The sequence below is a fragment of the Meles meles genome, chromosome 4 (assembly GCF_922984935.1).
Source record: "Meles meles chromosome 4, mMelMel3.1 paternal haplotype, whole genome shotgun sequence".
NCBI classification, from domain to species: Eukaryota; Metazoa; Chordata; class Mammalia; order Carnivora; family Mustelidae; genus Meles; species Meles meles.
Window position 1 is genome coordinate 124,379,485 of NC_060069.1, and position 20,045 is coordinate 124,399,529.

Here is a 20,045-nt window from a genome sequence, read left to right on the forward strand (position 1 = left end):
AGAGAGCCCAGTGCGGGACTCGATCCCAGGACCCTGAGATCATGACCTGAGCCGAAGGCAGCGGCTTAACCCACTGAGCCACCCAGGAGCCCCAGATAGCTCGATTCTTACCACCCGCAAAGGAAAGTGTGGTGGAGGGGATATCTGAGTGAAGGAGAGATTATTTTTATTTGCCTGTCGTTAAAATAGCTTATCTTTTAAAATTTGCAAAAACTTCTGTCAAGATGAATGTTAGGATTCATCTCAGAGCTTTGGAAGGTGGTCTGTGCAAATAAGGTGTCCAGAAGCTTTATTCTCATTAGCTTAGGACAAATCGTGCCTCTTAAATGTGTCTCCCATGGTTTTGTTTTTGGTTTTTTTTGTTTGTTTGTTTGTTTCTTGTTTTTTTTTTTTTTTCTAAGTTCCTACTTATAAGAGCATTGATATGTGGCTTCACAGTTTTAATTTTCTGGTTCCTGTATGTTACAGTACATTAAACTACAAATCCAAAGATGATAAGAGTTCCATACTGAATAACCAAGATTTTAAAAGGCTTCCATTTGAGAGGGGGAGACAGAAGAAAAAGCTGAAATTTTTTAGAAGGAATTTAACGTAGACAAGGAGAAAATATGAGATGACTGAACTGAAGAATTTATGTGCAAATAACCTGAAGCTGAGAACAGTAAGGATGAGTTACCTCCTGGAAAAAGCAGTCTTGTTTTTCTTTTTTTTTTATTTTTTATTTTTTATTAACATATAATGTATTATTAGCCCCAGGGATACAGGTCTGTGAGTCGCCAGGTTTACACACTTCACAGCACAGTCTTGTTTTTCTTAAGGATTAAAAAAAAAAACTATATGGGGCGCGTGGGTGGCTCAGTGGGTTAAGGCTCTGCCTTTGGCCCAGGTCATGATCTTGGGGTCCTGGGATCGAGTCCCACATCGGGCTCTCTGCTCAGCGGGGTGCCTCTTTCCCCCTCTCTCTCTGCCTGCTGCTCTGCCTACTTGTGATCTCTCCCTCTGTCAAATAAATAAAAAATCTTAAAAAAAAAAAGACTATATGATGTTTGCAGCTATTCATGATCATGAACCAGAATTATTTAACATGTTCAAAAAAATGAAGTCTTACCGTATAATGAAACAAAGAATGCTTTCTTAGAGTCTCTGAAAAGAAATGGATATCTGACCTAGATCTGTCAACACATGTGCTTCTAGAAAAATCGCTAAATGTCCTTGGTGTCTGTTCTCATCTGTAAAATGATGTTAAAATGACAGAATCTTTAAGGCTTCTTCTAATTCTAAAAGGGCTGTGATTCTACATATATTTTTGTAAAATAAAACACATTAACCTATTTAGACATCAGAATTAAAATTTTCCTGGAGCTAAAATACTTTGGAAAGAATAACCTAATTGGAAAAGATTATTTAACAACTTGTTCAGATGTCAATGTAAGTCTGAGCTATAAAAAAAAAAAAAATTCAATCATGACAATGTTGTACAGAGTGTAACAAAGAAAAATTCCAAAGAATCTCTTTGTAACCAATGCCATTGGTATTTATATAATCTGAAGTTTAAAAAAAAAAAAAAAAAGCAAGGGAGAGAATTCCCTTAGAAATTAGGCATTCTGGAATTTGTATTTCTAACACAGTTTATCCCTCAAGGAGCCAATATTCAAACCTGTGTATAATTTAGACTTTTTTGCTCATCCCATGTGTCTCATGTGCTGGTTTGAATTAGTCAGTTGTGGAAAATAGAAATGTACAAATCAAAAAAAATTCGCTTACAGCATTCTTATTACTAATTATGTCCAACACAAGAAACAAAGTTACAGGCATATACCATTAGAGACATAAGTTATCTAGGCTTACCCCCTTAGCTCTGATTGGTTTAAAAAACAAACATGTGATGTGTCCAGCTTAATTTTAACAAACCATGTTGGCCTCTATGATTTCAACTGGAAAACTAATCATTGAGTACATTTCAGTGTCAATAAATGTTTGTTGACAAAATCTCCTTGTGTCCAAATTTCATGTAATTACCTACAGCCATTCATTCTTCATCAGGAAGAACAATTTACCAACATAATCTGAAATTATTCACCATCTCCTCATGATGCCATGTCTCATATCAGGCAAAATGAGTTAATGGACACAGTCTCTGTGCCCTAAGAATATTTCAACCTCCTTGGTCTGGAAGTGCCATTTGTTTGGATCTCAGTCACATTGTGTTCTATCAATAATGATTTGCCAAATTAATCCCATTTTATTTCCTTCATTTCTATACATAAATGTCTGTTTATCCTCAATTTCTTTGCCCTAGTAAATATCCTAATGCATCGTTGGTCAGTTTTCACCCTCCTAATAGCTTTATCATCGGTAGACTGCCCACATGGAGCCTGAGGCACTTCTTACTGGGCAGTGGCTTTTGTTCTGTGTGGACAGAGCAGTCAGTCTATTCTGAGGTGGAAAGAAAAATAGTTTCTCCTCTGGAGCAAACGACTCAGTTCTAGAAAGGGCAACCACATTTGTTTTTTTGCATGTCTTTTTGCTCTCAGTTCTCTTCCTAAATCTTCTGGTGTTTCACTCACTATCACAGGAGTGTTGACCTCTGGCACTGGCTGGAGATTAAAGCGTGGAGCCAGAAGGTGGGGATAAGCCAAGATATTTTACTGCCTCCTGCCCTATGTGCAATTTGGGCAGCATCTCTGGCAACAGCTCTGTCTCCAGCAATGACTATGGCTCCACTGTGGCTTTATCTCCTGCCACCCTCCCAGTTCCTGCCAGGTTCCCTGGCCCCAGGTTCCTTTAATACTGCTGCTCCTTTTTGCCTCTACATGTGGGAGTGACTTCCTGATATTGTTCTTCTGTGGTTTGCTTCTCCACCTCCCTAGGATTTCTATTACCCTGTAACCGTGTCCCTAAGTTGAATTTGCTATTTTAAGAACTCAGAGTGGTTTTTATTTACTAGTTGGAATGTGACAGGAATACTTTTGCCTATAAGGAATGGTCCCGGGAAACATTTTCAAGAAAGGTTTGTGGTATAGAGTTTCCATGTTAGAGCATGAGTGTAGGAATAACCCCCAGGCAGGCAGAAAGAGGGATTTTAAGAATCCATGGTATCCAGTGGCATCACAAGCACCTGAAGTATCAGGAGTCTAAGAAATTAAGTCAGCTGAACTTGGCTGCTATGGCGGTGACAATGGCTGCAAATATTGCAGAGGTTAGAAAAGTGTTTGAAGCTATAATGAAGGGCTTCCAAAGCAACGAAAGGAAAGGAAAGGAAAAGAAGGAAGGGAGGGAGGAAGAAAGAAAAAAAAAAAAAAGAAAGAAAAAGAAAGACAGCTCAAAGTTTTGAGCTGTTCTATCAAAACACAAGTAGAGGGGCGCCTGGGTGGCTCAGTGAGTTAAAGCCTCTGCTTTTGGCTTAGGTCATGATCTCAGGGTCCTGGGATGGAGCCCTGCACTGGGCTCTCTGCTCAGCAGGGAGCCTGTTTTCCCCTCGTTCTCTGCCTGCCTCTCTGCCGACTTGTGACCTCTCTCTCTGTGTCAAATAAATAAATAAAAATCTTTAAAGAAAACACACACAAGTAGAAAACCAGAAAACTTCATGACTGCTTTAAATGAATGTTTTTATCCAATATAGACACAAAGGGAAGCATGGTTGATGATCAGAACTAAAATCCTATGGTACAGTTTGGAGAATTATGAAGCAAAATGGTCAGACAACTTTGACAAGAATGTTCCATTAACCATAGGGGATTTAGTAAGGAAGGAATAATTCCTTTAGATGTCAGCAGAAACATTTAGGTGTTCTCAGACGAAGCTGGAAATTTGGGTCTCCCATAATTAAATAAATTCCTTTACTGAATTCCTAAATTTATTTGTTACTTGAGACAACTCCCTTCTTCTTTCTGAGGATACTAGCCTTCTTGCATGATCTACCTGTATCACACCTTATTGCCTCTAGACAATATTCCAATAAGACCCAGGGGAGAATCACTAGTTATCTTGGGAGAAGAGAGTCTACACATCACAAGGATTGAAAGAATTTGCCCATGTTTACCATTTGGAAACTGAGAAGCATGCACATGAGTGGATCCTGAGCATTTTAAACCAAGAAGATGGAACAAAATGTTTGGTTGGCTTGATTTGTTGGATCCCGGATTGAATATACTAATTTGACTGGTGGGAAATGGCTCTAATAATTTTCTTGGTTGACTGACTAAGTCATGGATGCCACAAGGGGCTAGGTTCAATGACGTCAAGATGCCAGAACTTCCCTGCAAGTATTTAAAGGAAGGAATTCAACAGAATTACAAATTTGATAATGTTAGAATAAAATTATTACATGCAACTTAATTTCTCTCCTTCTGACAATGTTGCTTAAAAATTACAGAAAAACACTTTTATCCCTGGGGCATTGAGAAATGTGTTATGAGAGAAATAGTAGAATCCTTGAAAATTTGGTGCTGGCTGTCATCTGTAGATTGGGGATGATGGTGGGAGTTGCCACCCTTGACGTAGTCTCCATGATTTTAATGGGAATTGTAGGATCCCAGAGCAGCAGAGGCCAGGTGGCAGTACTTAACCACCAGAGATAAAGACAGCTCAATTACCATAACTGGATGTAGGGATGGACTGCCATTCAGAGTGTTTTAACCACTAGGGATCTGGGGCATGGCTAATAAATTACAGAGTCCCAGCAACAAAATAAATACTCATAAAATACAACTTGATCTATATTATGGGAAATTTGTGGAGCAGAAATCTCATGTAAGTCACTGTCTCAAGTCATGACCTCTTATCCAATTCTTCCACCCCAGCTAGTCTATAAACCTGAATCCCCGGTTGAAGGAAAGACCAGGACCATCTTGAGAATGGCCCTGCAACACTGTCACGTGAACTGATTTTAAATGTCTCTCTAAGCATCCCCTGATATGGTATAAAGCTATTTTATCTGCCACTCTGCACTAGAGAAAGGAAAAAAATCCCAGGTACTGACCCTGAGTTCACCCTAATCCCTGTGGACCTGAAAGGTCACTATGGCTCACTGAAACTTATGGAAATTGGCTGGTGAATGGTTTTGGCCCCAGTCTATCTCAAAGTGGGCCTATAGAATCCATGGATCCATCCTTTGGTTTTTGTCCCAGGTCCTGATCACATAGTTGGGTAAAGTAGATGAAGAAAATGACAGAATCCCCTCAGTGGTCCTGTCAGTCCCTGGAATTGTCCATCTGTACTTAAACAGTAAACCAGAAGCAAAACTCTAAATCTGGAGGAACTATATCTATCAGTTTCCTCTACACAGAATTAAACGATAGAGGAATAGCGATTTCCAGGATCTCCACATTTAACTCATCCACAAAAAGCAGGAGGGGCCTTGGAGCACTGCTATAGACTGTCATAAACTTAATCAGGTGATGGCTCCAATTATAACTACTCTCCCAGGTGTGTATCCTGAGTACAAGAAAGCAAAGAGTCTTTGGAACTCAGTACACAATTATTGATCTGGCTGGCAAAGAGCCTTTATTCTTTTTCCTCTCCATAATAATCTGCAAGGATTAAGAGAATTTCATCCATCAGGGACATGAGAACACTGAATCTATAAATATATGATATAAGGTATAGAAACTGCTCTATCTTAGGGCTTTTTAATTTTCCTGGCTTCTGTGTATGATAAAGTCCTCAAGACCTTGATCAGGATGTTCCTCAGCACATTCCTCTAGTCCAGGACAGTGATGCTGATTGAATCTGGTAAGGAAGAAGCAGCAAGAATAACTTAAAAACCTAGGAAGTTCTCTGTGCGAAGGGAGCAGGAAATAAAATAAATGAAAATCCCATCTTCTGCCTTGTCAACCACATTTCTAAAAGCATGTGGGAAAATTCTAAGGTGAATGGGAGGTTGTTGTGACTTGCACAGTGCATCTCTCAAAAGCAAAAATGACTTTTGGGGAGCAATACTAGTTTTCATAAATATAGATACACAAGTGGGCTTATCCCAGTTGTGCACCTTGCTTCTTCCTCCAGCACCAGCATCCGTACAATGACAGAGCGCCTCATGGTCAAGATATCCCACAGCTCACAGCTTCTGAGAAACCCATTTCACAGCCAGAGAAGAGGGTAATCCACATCTATCAAATTCACTTAACTCAGGTACCGACTGTTCTGGTAGGATAGTGGAACAGCTAAAGCTTCCATCTGGGGGTCATCCGGGCAACGTGCTCCAAGGTTGGTTTTGCTGTCTTACAAAGTTTGCTGAACCTGCTTTGAAACTGTAACTAATGCACCGTGTGACCTTTTGCATAATCCCAAGGCACTAGTGTGGGGACTGAGGGAAGTAGGAGTAGTTCTCTCACTGGTACATTTATAAACCTGATAAGAGACAAATCTAGATGGACCCCAGGCTCCTTTTCTCTTCCTTTTCTGTACCTTAGCAGAGAGCTGGTTCAGTCAGAGTAAGAACCCACAGAGAAACAAGAAAGGCTTTAATTTATGTCTGCATTCTGGGCAGGCAAGTCCTTCTCAGGGCACTCGGTATGCAGCCCTGAGTCATTTTAATGCTTCCTCTGTAATATCGTACTTGGGCCCAGAGAAAACTTCATATATTTCTCCTTTCTTAGCCTAGCTAGGTTTTTTCTATCTCTTCTTAGGCTCGCCGATGAATGTGCAATGCAGTGTGGGCTTGGGACGCACTTGCTGTCTTGGCATGATCTCGCTCGCTCTTCCAGCCTTTTATGCTGGCAGGTCTCCTTTGCGAGAACAGTGATCAGGGTGCATCGAGGCCATCTCTATCCAGGTTGTGGAGTTCAGGGGACTATATATGCTTCTCACACACATGTATGCACACACACACACACACAAATGCTTCTCTAATAAACTCTCTATACACACTATAAGCACATGTGCTCCTCATGGTGCATATTTGTGCCTCCTTTGCAACGAACAATCCACTTGGCAAGTTTTTGCTTTACCGTCCTGCGGAGTTGAGGGCTGCTTTGCTATGATCTCAGTCCCTAATGAAGGAATAGTTTTACCAGAGGATACAACAGTTGTTTTATTAAACTGGGAGTGGAGACGAACACCTGGCTATTTTGGGCTCCTCATGGTTCTGAACCAATGGGTATGGAGGACAGTTATAAAACCAAGGGGGAATAGATTGCTAGTAATTTGTGGCAAGGAGAAATATGTGTGGAATTCAGGGGATTCTTAGGATAGATCTTATTACTTCCATATTTCAAAATAAGATCGGGGAAGATAACATAAAACCTATAAAGGAAAGTCCCAGAAACTCAGATCCTTCAGAAATGTAGGTTTGATTACCCTCGTAGGTGATAAACCTGACCATCTGTGAGAGGCTGAGGGCACGAGTAGCATAGTTATACGGGTTAGATAAAATAGCCCTCAAGTCCCAAAGACACGGTACCTTTAGCGCTTGTTATGCAGGGAGTTTGTGGAGTTACAACTACTTCTGCTCTTTTTTTGGTCCCTGAAGTCAGTTCCCAGGAGAGAAAAATGATTCAGACGTAAGTTCATCTCACAGGAGCTCAGGATCTGAAAAATAGGAAAAACTATTTAATTTTCTGCTTCCTTATCTGTCAGACTTGAGAGGGTCAAGGTGGTCACTTTGGCTCAGTCCTTGAAGCAGCTGAGTTTTTTCATACACCATGTAAGAGGTCTTAAGATCTTAGTGCTTTTATTACTACCATCCTGTATGAATTGGCCTTGCACGGAAAGCTCATTTCTTCTCCTGATTTTCAGGATACCAAATAATTAACTATATAGATCTGACTCCATTTCATGATTTTGATTCAGCACATGTCATTTTTCCGTATTACAACTTGATTTTTTTTTTTTTTTTAAATTAGGATTTGTCCTCCTCATTTAGGCAAAACCTTTCTTGTCTCTCTGGACCAGATTCCCCGACCAACGCTTGTTCCATAAGCAGAACTTGAGCAAAAATGAAATTCTCATTTTATTCCCTGGAATAATTTCACACCATGTTTAAAGCAAATAAACATCTTGAATCCAGGTAAGATAGAGCTCTTTAGTATATAAGTACGCAGCTTAAAGTAGACATTCTTATTTTCACATATGTCTTATCTTACTATCTCATTGTCATTTTTTAAAGACAGAGACATATTAATTGCATTTTAAGATGTTTGTGCATTAAACACTTTGCCTTCATGACTTACTGGTTGTGCATACTTAATACATCTCTCTTAGTTAATAAGGAATTTATGGCCCACATTTTGGAGACACTAAGATATTATGCACATGCAAACTATTATTTTTTCTGCAGGAAGCATCTTCAAATTGTCTGCAGTTAACGAAGACACCCAGTCTAGAGCTAACCACCTACATTGCTTACAGAAATCATCCTAGCTTTAGATTTCTGACTTTAAAATATGACTTCTTGCTAATTTTCTTCCTTACAGTCACAGATATTTAATATATGGAAACTCTTTATAGGGATTTTTTTTTAAAAGATTTTATTCATTTATTTGAGAGAGAGAGAGAGAGAAAACAAGCAGAAGGAGAGGCAGAAGGAGAGGGCCAAGCAAACTCCCCACTAGTGGGGAGCCTGATGTGGGCTGGGCTTGATCGCATGACCTTGAGATCATGACTCTAGTCAATGTCAGATGTTTAACCAACTGAGCCACCAAGGTGCCCCACAGATCTCTGAAAATGATTTTTGTACTGTTAACTCAAAGGATTTTTTTCACATGTCTTCGTTTAACTTAGCTTTGCATGCACAATCAGAGTTTAAATTGTATTTGTGTGGGAAATTTTATAAAAGGAACATTTCACCTTTTTAAATTGAACATTTCTTGACTGCAAATGACCTTTCCAGTGTCATTATTAACATAGGTAATTTTTTTTTTATTTTAAAGATTTTATTTATTTATTTGACAGAGAGAGATCACAAGTAGGCAGAGAGGCAGGCAGAGAGAGTGAGAGGGAAGCAGGCTCCCTGCTGAGCAGAGAGCCCGATGCGGGACTCGATCCCAGGACCCTGAGATCACGACCCGAGCCGAAGGCAGCGGCTTAAACCACTGAGCCACAGCTGCATTATCCCAAAGCAAGTTTCCATTACTTGAAATGCTTTGAAAAATTTAATCTAGAATGACTATTGTTGGAAATATAGATAAGCTTTACAATTTCTAGAAAGTAAAAGGGATTCATGTAATTGTGGATTTTTTCCCTCTTAGGTCTAATGTACTTTAAACTTTCAAAGAAATCTACTTTTTGGAGTTTAAAATGGTTTAAATATTTGATGAGAGCATACAAGGCTCCCGTGGTTGGAGAGTTATGAAACATTATAAAGATTTTGCCAATGATCCAGCATTCTAATATACCCCAGTCATAGTTCTTGATATCACTAGTATTAGAGTTATAGAAATTATCTAGAATATCTCTTCTAAGTTTCATCAGGGATGACTGATACTGTTGTTTCAAATTCTAGAACCATTTCAATATCTCAACATACTAATAATTAAAGGATACTGTTCTTCAGCTTCTGACACAATCTCAACTCTGCAATGATAGTCGAATGACACCAGAAATGGTATTTCAACTTTTGAAACTAAATTTATGAATTTGTGCAGATAAAGGAGTTTATCTCAAATATTAAAACATGCTTGTAATTAAAAATGCCAAACCCATTTAATGTATGTTAGTTCCCTAAAATTAATTGAACGTTCTGTAAAGAGTTTCAGAATAAGTTTTATTTGAAGTGAAGAGTATACAGATTCCTTAAACATCAAACTTTATACAAATGTATAAACGAACTAAATATTAAAAAGTAAAAACTCTTTTCAATCTGAATCATCTCATTGTTTTGTCTTCTCAGCACATATTATGTAGATAATTCATTATATTTCACTTAACGTAATGTTTGTTTGGAGTCTCCAGTTATTTGGGAACGTCTCTGATTATTCTTATTGAAGGGTAAGCTTGGCACATCACTGTTTTAGACAGGATAGGAACGGTAGGCTGAAAGTATAATTATAGGACCTCAAAGGCTTAATGTAAGAAATATTTACTCTATACTCAGTATAGAAATTGACAGGGACCTCTCTCCACTCTAGAACCCAGAATAAGGAAGGTTTTGCATCTTGAAGTTCCAACACTTGGAACCTTTAGTCTTTTCTGTTTCTACTTTTTATTTATTTATTTATTTATTTATTTATTTATTTATTATTTTGTAGTGGATTCATTTTGGAAGTTAAACATGTTCTTCCTTCTGTTCATATTTAGTTGACTCAAACTATTCCCATGGTCCTATCCAGCTAAATGAACATGGGAAAAGCTGGGTAGGAAATGCTTGGTGAACATTTTCTCCACTGTGGCCACCAACGGTAACAAATATGTATTGAGTACCTATAAATATGTAAATCACTGAGCAAAATCCTGAGCACAGAACAAGATATTAATCCCCAAACGTCCTCTGGAAACCTATAAGACAACCATGGAATATTTCTTCAATAATATAGTCATCCAACTGAAATGATACAACTTCTCCAAAGGATTCCAAAAATCAAGTATTCATTCACATTTGGAAGAAAAAGAATAAAAATAATGAAATATTGTAGAGTATTTTTCCTATGGATAGGAACATAGTTATATATCACTATTATATGCATTTATATGTACAATTATTACAATATGCAATTTTAAAATTAATTACAGTTTAAAAATAATGATTCAGAGAACTTAAATGCCTTACTCAAGAGATACAGCCAATAAGTATGGATACAAGGTATAATTCATTCGAGTCTAGACCACAAATTACCCTGCCTTAAGGGTACAACTTAGCAGTTCTCTACCTGCGAAAGAATATTCCAACTGCCGAAATCCAAGGCAATAGTCAGATGGTCATGCACAATGTTAGATCTCTCTTGATGTCTGTGTTACTTTTATTTTTCTGTTGAACCACTGATATGAATCTTCCTTTGAGCAGCTCATTTTTATGATACTTTATTAAATTTTTACGTTGATGGTGTATAATTGCTCAGAGTTCACCAGGGAAACAGAAGCAATAGGGTGTGTGTGTGTGTGTGTGTGTGTGTGTGTGTGTGTGAATTTTATTTACTTATTTATCCACTTATTTGCTTGTTCATTCATTCATTTCTTCATTCATTGGGCAAATTCCAAATTGGCAAGGTAGGTTTGTAGGCAGGAGGGAGAGGTTGATGTTACAGTTAGAATTCTAACTGGATGTTACAGTTAGAATCGGAAAACAGACTGTGGTCAGAATTCCCTCTTCCTTTGGGGATGTCAGTTTTTGTTTGCTGAGATTACAATTACCACACTTCAGGTGCTTAATGCAAGAAACATTTGTTTCAACTGGTTGCATAAGATCCGCTAACATTATGGAGGGTAATTTGTTTTACTCAGTCTACTGATTTGAATGTTAATCTCATCTGAAAAATACCTTCACAGCAAAATATAGACTTGTATTTAACCAAATATCTGGGTTCTGTAGCCTAACAAAGTTGACATGTAAAATTCACCATCATAGTTCAGAAAGCTACTGGTAAAATCCTTAGAAAATTATTTTTTTTCTTAGAAAATTACTTAAAGAAATATTTTTTCTCACATATTAATATAATCCTTTTTTTTAATCATCAAGTTTGTAGAATGAATGCATGACACCCAAAAGTCTTTCCAAACTTATTTTACATTTAAATATGCTTAAAAAGCACACAATTGGAATATGTGGGTGATGCAGTCAGTTCAGCAACTGACTCTTGCTTTTGGCTCAGGTCATGATCTCAGGGTCCTGAGATTGAGCTCCGTGTTGAACTCTGGGCTCAGCACAGTCTTCTTGACATTCTCTCTCCCTCTCCCCCTTCTTGACATTCTCTCTTCCTCTCCCCCTTCCTCTCTTTAGCTCTCTCCCTCTAAAATAAATAAATACACCTTTAAAAAAAATAAAATACAGAAAAGCACACAATAGGATTTTACTGAAGATGAGTAGGTGACATTGTTGATTTCATCCTTCCTCTTCCCAAAGAGAAGATCGATCGTTTCCAAGTAAATGTAGCCCAATGACTTAATAAGTATTCACACCGCACCTGCTGAAAGCCAGTAAGAAGCCCTATTTTCTCCTGTATCTACTGTGTCATTCATTTTCTATTGTATACATTCTTACAGTCTTAATTATATTTTCACATACTTTGGACTTGATTCTCCAAGATTATTTCCCTAGAGAATAATATGCTTCTTTACATAAGGGATTGTGTCTTTTATTGGTAAGCTCTACAGTACTGTACACAAAGCAAGTGTTTTAAAATATTGCTTTGATACGTTGTAGGTGAAATCTCTCCTATTTCAGAGATTTTTATTTAGAGAGGAATAAAATCATTACAAAAACTTGATTTATTCAAGAAAAAATGACTTACATGTGACTTAGGTGTCAAAAGTACATCTTCAGAAAAATTCAGTGTGAGAAGTATTGAATCAAGCCTCAGGAGGACTGACATCTCATTCTGGCTCAGTGACCAACTAAAGGACTGATGTCGGGCAGGTCAACCTTTCTTGTACCTGAGACCCCTACCTGGCAAAAGAAAGACTTGGACCAGAAAGCATTAAGGCCCTAAAGGTTCTAAGGTTCTATAATTCTTTGAAATATTCTAGGATTTTATTCACATCTTTATTTCTCCTAAATTATCTTGGTTACATTATTCATACTAAGATAATCCCCTTAAAGTATGATGAACATTGAAATAATACCTTGAAATTGTGTTTTTGCAATTCTCAGAAGAAAAATTTTGTAGAAAGAATTATATAATTAATAAAGGAAATCCAGATGGCCCATGATAAACAGAAACATTCTGGTGTTGTATCATCCTGTTGTAGTTGAAAGATATTTTGAAAAAGAAAAATAAAAGCAATGAATAATTTTGAAAGGATTGACTTCCTTCAGCATGATGGCTGACATTTCTGATTATTTTCTATGTTGTTATGATTGACAGTTTGAATAAATCTAAATGAAATATTAGCAATCCAGCCCCAAATAGTGTAAAAAAATCTCACGTCCAGAATGAGTGTCAAACTCCCAACATAATCCACAGTTACAAGACTCCTGCAAATCACAGTCCTGTCATTTTTTTAAATGGGAAATATACAAGCATAGTAATTGCTTCTTGGTAAGATACTTTTTTCTTTTTTTTTTTTTTTTTTGAGGGGTCAAATTTAAAACATCTGCAGACAGATGGAAGGGAAACTAGAGTCAGGGCTGTTACCAAAATCTCCTGCAGCTGTCAGGGTGTATTTGAGGCCATCATAAGGGTTCATTAGCAACAGGCGATACTACATCCTGGGAGAAAGAAACAGGACCTGGTGGGAGAGGGATGTCCTTCTCCTGGCTAATTGTTTTGGCGAATGTGAGTGAGGGATGATTAGATTCATCCTTGCAGAATACTGTTCCCCTGGGCCTGGACTGAAGCTTCTACTTGAAATTTTTGGTATACTTTCTGGTCATCAGACCACATGGTAACTTCCAGTCATTCTAGAGAGAACCAACTCAAGCCTCAGGCACTGATTCCTCACACCTCCCACACCCACATTCTTCCTGTTATGATCATCACCCAATTTATCTTGCTTATTTTAACCTTTGAAGAGAAGGAGAAAAAGAACAAGGAGTTCAGCACACCACAGAACTTGACCATATTGTGAAATACAACAAAACTAGCCTGTACAGTAGAAGCAGGGGCCTTCTGGAGATATTGGACCCATTTCATACTGGATACACCATCTGGGCCCTTCTTAGTTTCCATATTCTTCAGGTGATACTCATTCTAGATTTTTTTTTTTTTAATTTTCTATTTCTTTGTCTCATGAAAACAAATTCAAGATGCTCTTGCTTGGTGTCAGATAACTTGACAAAATCAAGTGGATTCTTTGAACACAAGGTTGCCATCAAAAAGGAAGGGAAAGGAGAAAAGACATGCAAAAGAAATATTTGCTCACAGCAGTAAGAATATTCACCTAACAGCTATAATGCATATTGTGTTTTAATTGATGTTTGGGGGTTCTTTTCCTCTTTTCTTATGAACTCTGTAGTTTTTACTAAATAGAAAGATGATTCCATATTGAAATTCTTCACAGTGGCCAAACAGTTTTACTATTGTTTCTCAGGCATGTCACATGACTTTCACAATGTGTGCTCACTACATCTCTTCTGTCAAGAGTGCTCTGATATACTTATTTCCCTTGTCTCAATATTACTCATCTTTTAAGACCCTTCCAAGCCATTTTATACTTTGTATGTCACACGTATTACCTGCTACATTTATTAGCCACATAGTAAATCCTGTCTGGGACCATTATCTTTCTGTGCTTGTACAATTTCCCCAAACAGACTTTAAACCCTTAGTGGCCAAGGTCTGTGATACATTTCTTTGTGTTCGCCATATCCTTAAAACATCTTACACAGAGTAGGAGTTCATGGGATGATGATAATGGTAATAACCTGAGGTCCCATTTGGAATGGAAAGTGGTTTAAATAAATACTTGTGGAGATAATTGCATCATGTAATATTTTACGATGTCATAACAAAAATATGTTCAAAGATAAATATTCTGTGGGCTGAAGTTTCACCATTTATCATGACTCAGTAGTATTTAAATTCGCCTTTCATTTAAGGACAAGCCCCTTTCCAATAAGAGGGTGGAGTGCAATGCAGTTCTCATAGTGAGAGTGAGAAAGTAGTTTAACCCTTACAACCTTGAGAATTAAACAAGGAATGTTACTGGAAATGCAGGCAGAAAGAAAATGGAAGTCCAAACATGAAATGAAGAGCATGCAAGTGCTCTTCATGTGGTTGGCCTCAAATCAACTCTTGGGCAATTGGGTCCAGATCTATTTCTGTACTAAGGAAGCTATAGCAGAAGGAGATAAGTAGGATCTTTTCCACGGGGTCAGTTGTGTTGGGAGTAAGTTGTCAATGTTGTTGGCTATCCAAGAACATCAAGGATATATTTCAAGCATCAGTCGACCTCATGACTACTAAAACAAAAAGAAGACTAACTATTGATGGATATACTGATTGGTTTGCCCTTCCTTTATTCCTGGAAGCAAGATAGTCAAGAAACTGCAGGTAACAATACTTACATTCTTTCCATGCCTAGTTATCTTGGCACTTTTTTGATAGCTTTGCATATATTGACCCTCTTAATTCTCAGAATAACCTTAAGAAGTATGTACTGTCACTATCTTGACTGTTCCAAAGGAAAAATGGAGGCAGGCATAGGTGGTTAAGCAACATGTTCAAGCTTACATATGGCTAGTGAGTGGAGGAAATGGAATTCAAACACATATAGTCTGGATGCCAGGGGCAGGTCCACACTAAACCATGTCATTAGGTATTTCAGGTTGTTGTATGGCAAGGTTTGGGCAAGGATGGGTCAGATTCTAAGTTCATAGTTGGTAAAATAGAGTCCTTGCTTGGTAATATGTGAAGTCCTTGGCCATCAGCATGCTGAGTACTGGCAATCATGCTTATTCAGGAACAATCCAGAGGGTCACAGTGTCCTCCATATCCCTGGCTTTAGCTGTGCTGTGATGTTGTCATGAGGTCTTGTTCTGTAATCGTTCCCTCTTCAAAGCTGGAGTTGCTACATGTTGTCAGTAAAGATGACCTGGAGTTTGTTTTCAGTTAGTGTCACCTGGTTGGCTCTTATAGAGTAGATAAAACACTGAGTGCAGGTCAAGTCACATCCCCAGTCTAACAAATTCCATACCTACAATGTTAATAAACACCACACTAATGTTTATTTGATGGTAAAAATACTCATGATATTCATGCAACACGCTTTAGTATTTTGTTGAATGTTTGACACAGAACATGAACTATTACATAATTCAAACCAGTTTATCTGGACTAAAATTTATATCCTTAAATACTCTTCAGCCCTCCAAAACACTAAAAGCCTTAATATTAACCACTGTAACTCCTGTCTAAGCCGGTGCTTGACATTTATTCCCTCATTTAGCTCTTAGATCAAAGGGGTCTCTATTTCTTCATGCACTGCCTTATGCTTATTTCTCCTCCCATCCTTTTGTGAAGAGGTCAGTTTAACTTTCATCTCAAGTATAATTACTTTCTTTCAAATATTAAAGATTTCTGTCTACTCACTACTAGGATGCCTCTCTGCAACTTTTTTCCTTTCTTCTGCTTCTCCTTCTTCTCCTTCTCCTCCTCCTCTTCCTCCTCCTCCTCCTCCTCCTCCTTCTTCTTCTTCCTCTTCTTCTTCTTCTTCTTCTTCTTTTTCTGCCCATCACACTGCTGTTCATTTGCCTTTCCAGTTGCCCCTATTTCTTTTATGACGATTTTCTTTAGGTTTTCCTATTTCGTCCATCTGTTGTGAAACTAAATTTCAGGTTTATAGAGCTTCCAGTTCAAGCTGTTACACAGGTCACATGTATTTATCTCACTTCCTGAGAATTCAGTGAAATGAAAATACAGAAGTAGAGATAACAAAGAAGATTGCTGAGTGATGTGAGGCTAGCATTAGAACAAACATTTAATTTCTAAATAATGAAATTCAGTTATAATTATTCAAAATATACATCAGATGAAGGGCACTCAAGTTTAAACCCATTACAAAAGAAAACATCACAAAATAAAAATGAGCTGCTGTATGTAAAAAAAAAAAATCACTAACATAAAATGCTAGAAATAGACTTGAAAAAAATGTCTTGGAAATTACCAAAATATATACAGAATATATACAGAAAGAGAAAGAGAAGAAAATGTAAGAAAACAGTATTACAGATAAATAGCCATTTTAGGAGGGTCAGCATCAGAGTTCTTTAAAGGCAGAATGAAGAAAACAGAGATATGGTAGACAAAATGATGGCTCCCAGAGATATCTCTGTCTTCATTGCCAGAAGTTGAACATAGATTACATGGCTAAGGAGCTTCTACAGATGTGATTAAGTTAAGGATCTTAAGATGGGTAGAGTACCCTGAATTATCCAATTGAACCCAATGTAATCACAAGGGTCTCTATAAGAGAAAGGTAGGGAGGGTAGAGTCAGAGAATGTGATGAGGGAAGCATAAATCTGGATGAATCAAAGAGGGTCCATGAGCCATGGCTGACAGGCAGACAGACTGGCAGGAAGGCTGGCAGACTCTAGAAGCTGGTAAAGACAAGACGATGATGCTATTTTAGAACATCCAGAACTAACACAGCTGGGCTGACACCTTGATTTCAGGACCTCTGATCTCCAGAACGGTAAGATAATGACTACTGTCTTAAGCTATCAAGGTTGTGGCGATTTGTTACCGTAGGAGTGAGAAATTAATAATGAGAGGATGAAATAATCAGGGGGGAAATAGAATGGGTTTTCCAAAAAGAGAAACAAAACAAAACAAATCAAAACAAATCAGTGTTTTTGAGATTGAATGAATCTCCCTAAGTACAAAACAGCATTCAGTGATGGGGGTGGGGACAGGAACGCAGCTACATACATCACGAAACTTAGAACAAGAGATTTTAAAACTCTGTTGCAGAAGAATTCAAAACAAAACTGAAAGCTAAACTAAATGGCTACCTACAAAGGATCAATTTTAAGAGGGGCATCATATTTCTCATAAGTATCATTGGACACTAGGTGATAGAATATGCCTTCGAATGTTTAGGATAAATGATTGCAAAAATTGATATCTATCCTCGGGCAAAATATTAAGGTGAGAAGCAAAGGCATTCTGGTGAAATAAAAATTCAGTTTTTTTCCTTAAATATGTAACATGTACTCTGGCAATATGAAGCATGGATCTGAAAAAAAGAAAAACAGGAAATCCAAGAACACATGTACGAGATTCAGAGAACTAAAGAATAGAAATTTCTGAATAATTGCCAAGTGGCGGTGTAGAAACTAAGCATTTCAACTTAAAAAAAAGGAAGTCAGTGAGTTTTGAGAACTTGTTCAAGAAAAAAAATAAACACCTTGGGGCGATACAAACACGATACAAGGAGGAAACTGGATGGTTTGGAGATATGGTAAATGCCTATTAACTCATAAAATCTTATTAAAAAGTACATTGTGCCTTCACAATTCTACCAGTCTTCACTATTTCTTTGCTATTTGACATTTTCTCTCTCATGCATTTGAAGAACTCATAAAAAATTCTGGTTTGGTCACAACAGGAAGCATCAATTAATCAAAAAAAATTATTTTTTATATATTTTTTTAAAAAGGTGGACGTGGGTTTGAATCCAGACTGTAATTTTTAGCGACTATTGAATCTGATACTGCCCTTAGTGAGTTTAGTTTTTATGCTCTCTAAGCTGGACAAAGACTTCCAGCATAGGAAGTCTGTATACATAGGCGAAAGAATTTAAATGAGGTAACCTGTAAAAGGGTCCATCATCATTTAAGGATTTATTATGTTTTTTGCCTTCTTATTTACCCTTGGAAGCATACATTTGAGCTCTTTTACTATTCACTCTCCTTAATAAGATCTTGAGGTCTCACAGTTTACAAGTTTCTACTCCCTTCATTTAGGGTTAAAATTCTCTTTGAAGTCTCTTTAGAAGTTGCTCTTTTGGGGTTCTGGCTGGCTCAGTCAGTGGAATGGGCAACTCTTGACTCTGGCAGTTGTGAGTTCAAGCCCTGTGTTAGGTGTGGGGATTACTTAAAAATAAAATCTTAGGAAAAGAGTGTTTTGCTTGTTTGTTTGTTTGTTTAAGGAGCCTACCTACAGCCAAAGTCTAAATTTCAAAAGGAAGCATGGATGAGAGGATTTTTTGTTTTCAAGTAAGAGTATTTCTTTCCCTTCTGGCAGTTAAATAAATACTTGTTTAGGGAATGGGGAAGAGAATTTTAAATTTTTTCACAGTCTTGTTCTTTTTTACACCTACTCCTACTACTTATTGCCTAGGGAGTTTAAAAGAACATGCCTGATAGCACAGTTGCAAAATCTGTAGCAGTAGAAATGATCCAACCATTTTTATAAACTTTTGGTTTTCAGTTCAGACTTCTGGAAATTTCAACATTATTTGCAGTTCTTGGAAATATTTTTTCAGAGCAAAACAAAGGATCTGAATTCCTACCAACCAATGATTCTTCGGCCTGGCCTTGCTTAGCTGTTGGGAGGCTTTGTAGTCTCGCGTTATCTGACCCCTGAGCGATACACATTTTTTTTTTTGTACTGACTCCATCTTAAGTGCCAATATAGATTTTTGCAACATGTTTCCTCCATAGGAGGTGTATCTAATGTGATGCCTCGAGTCCTCACAATATCAAAGAGATTTTTGTGATCATAGTTCTATCAGATTTTATTAAGTCTATGTATTTTAAATAGACATTTATTTCCAAACAAACCTTGGGATATATATATATATATTTTATACTCTCAGCACTTTGATCTGGTGCTCTGTCTGTGAGAGCTTATGAATAGGCAATGAGGTCAGCATCAACTCTACTGTAATTTTCTGGTGGTCCTGCCCCAAAGTGTCTTCCTCTTTACATTGCTAGATGACCAGGAATACGCAACAAGGGGGAGGGAGTGTTCTCTCTTGATTCCTTTGCTAGTTCCCAGCCGGAGAGCTCTCTTGAATGCAATAATATTCCAATTATCTTCTAATTTTGAAGAACCTGAAGAAGGTTTTGCTGCTGGGTTTTTTTTTTTTTCTTTCATCCTAAAGCATGCATGCACATATATACAGATTCTTCTCTCCTGAGGCAGATAGCACGCTGGAAGAGAGTGTGGATAGACTTCATTTCCAGTTTGGCGTGTAAGAGGATTAGAAGTCACTACTCCATCCTAAGGACAAGTTAAAAGCTTGCATCTCTAAGAGCAAAGAACCCAAGGCAAACGGCTGATTCCAAGATTGGAGGAACAGGTGAATAAAGGAAATCAGGGGTCAGGGAGCAGAGACCCACAAGCTGAAACGGCTGCGGGAAGCCGTGCTGGGGTAGGACAACGTGAACTGTAACTGATAGATTTCTGGAGGCTTTGTGTGGCGGGAAAGTCCGAGAGTTCAAAACTCCAGGCATATTCGGCGGGAGAGGGGCCCTCAAGAGATTGTGAGATTTACCTCCAGGAGCTTG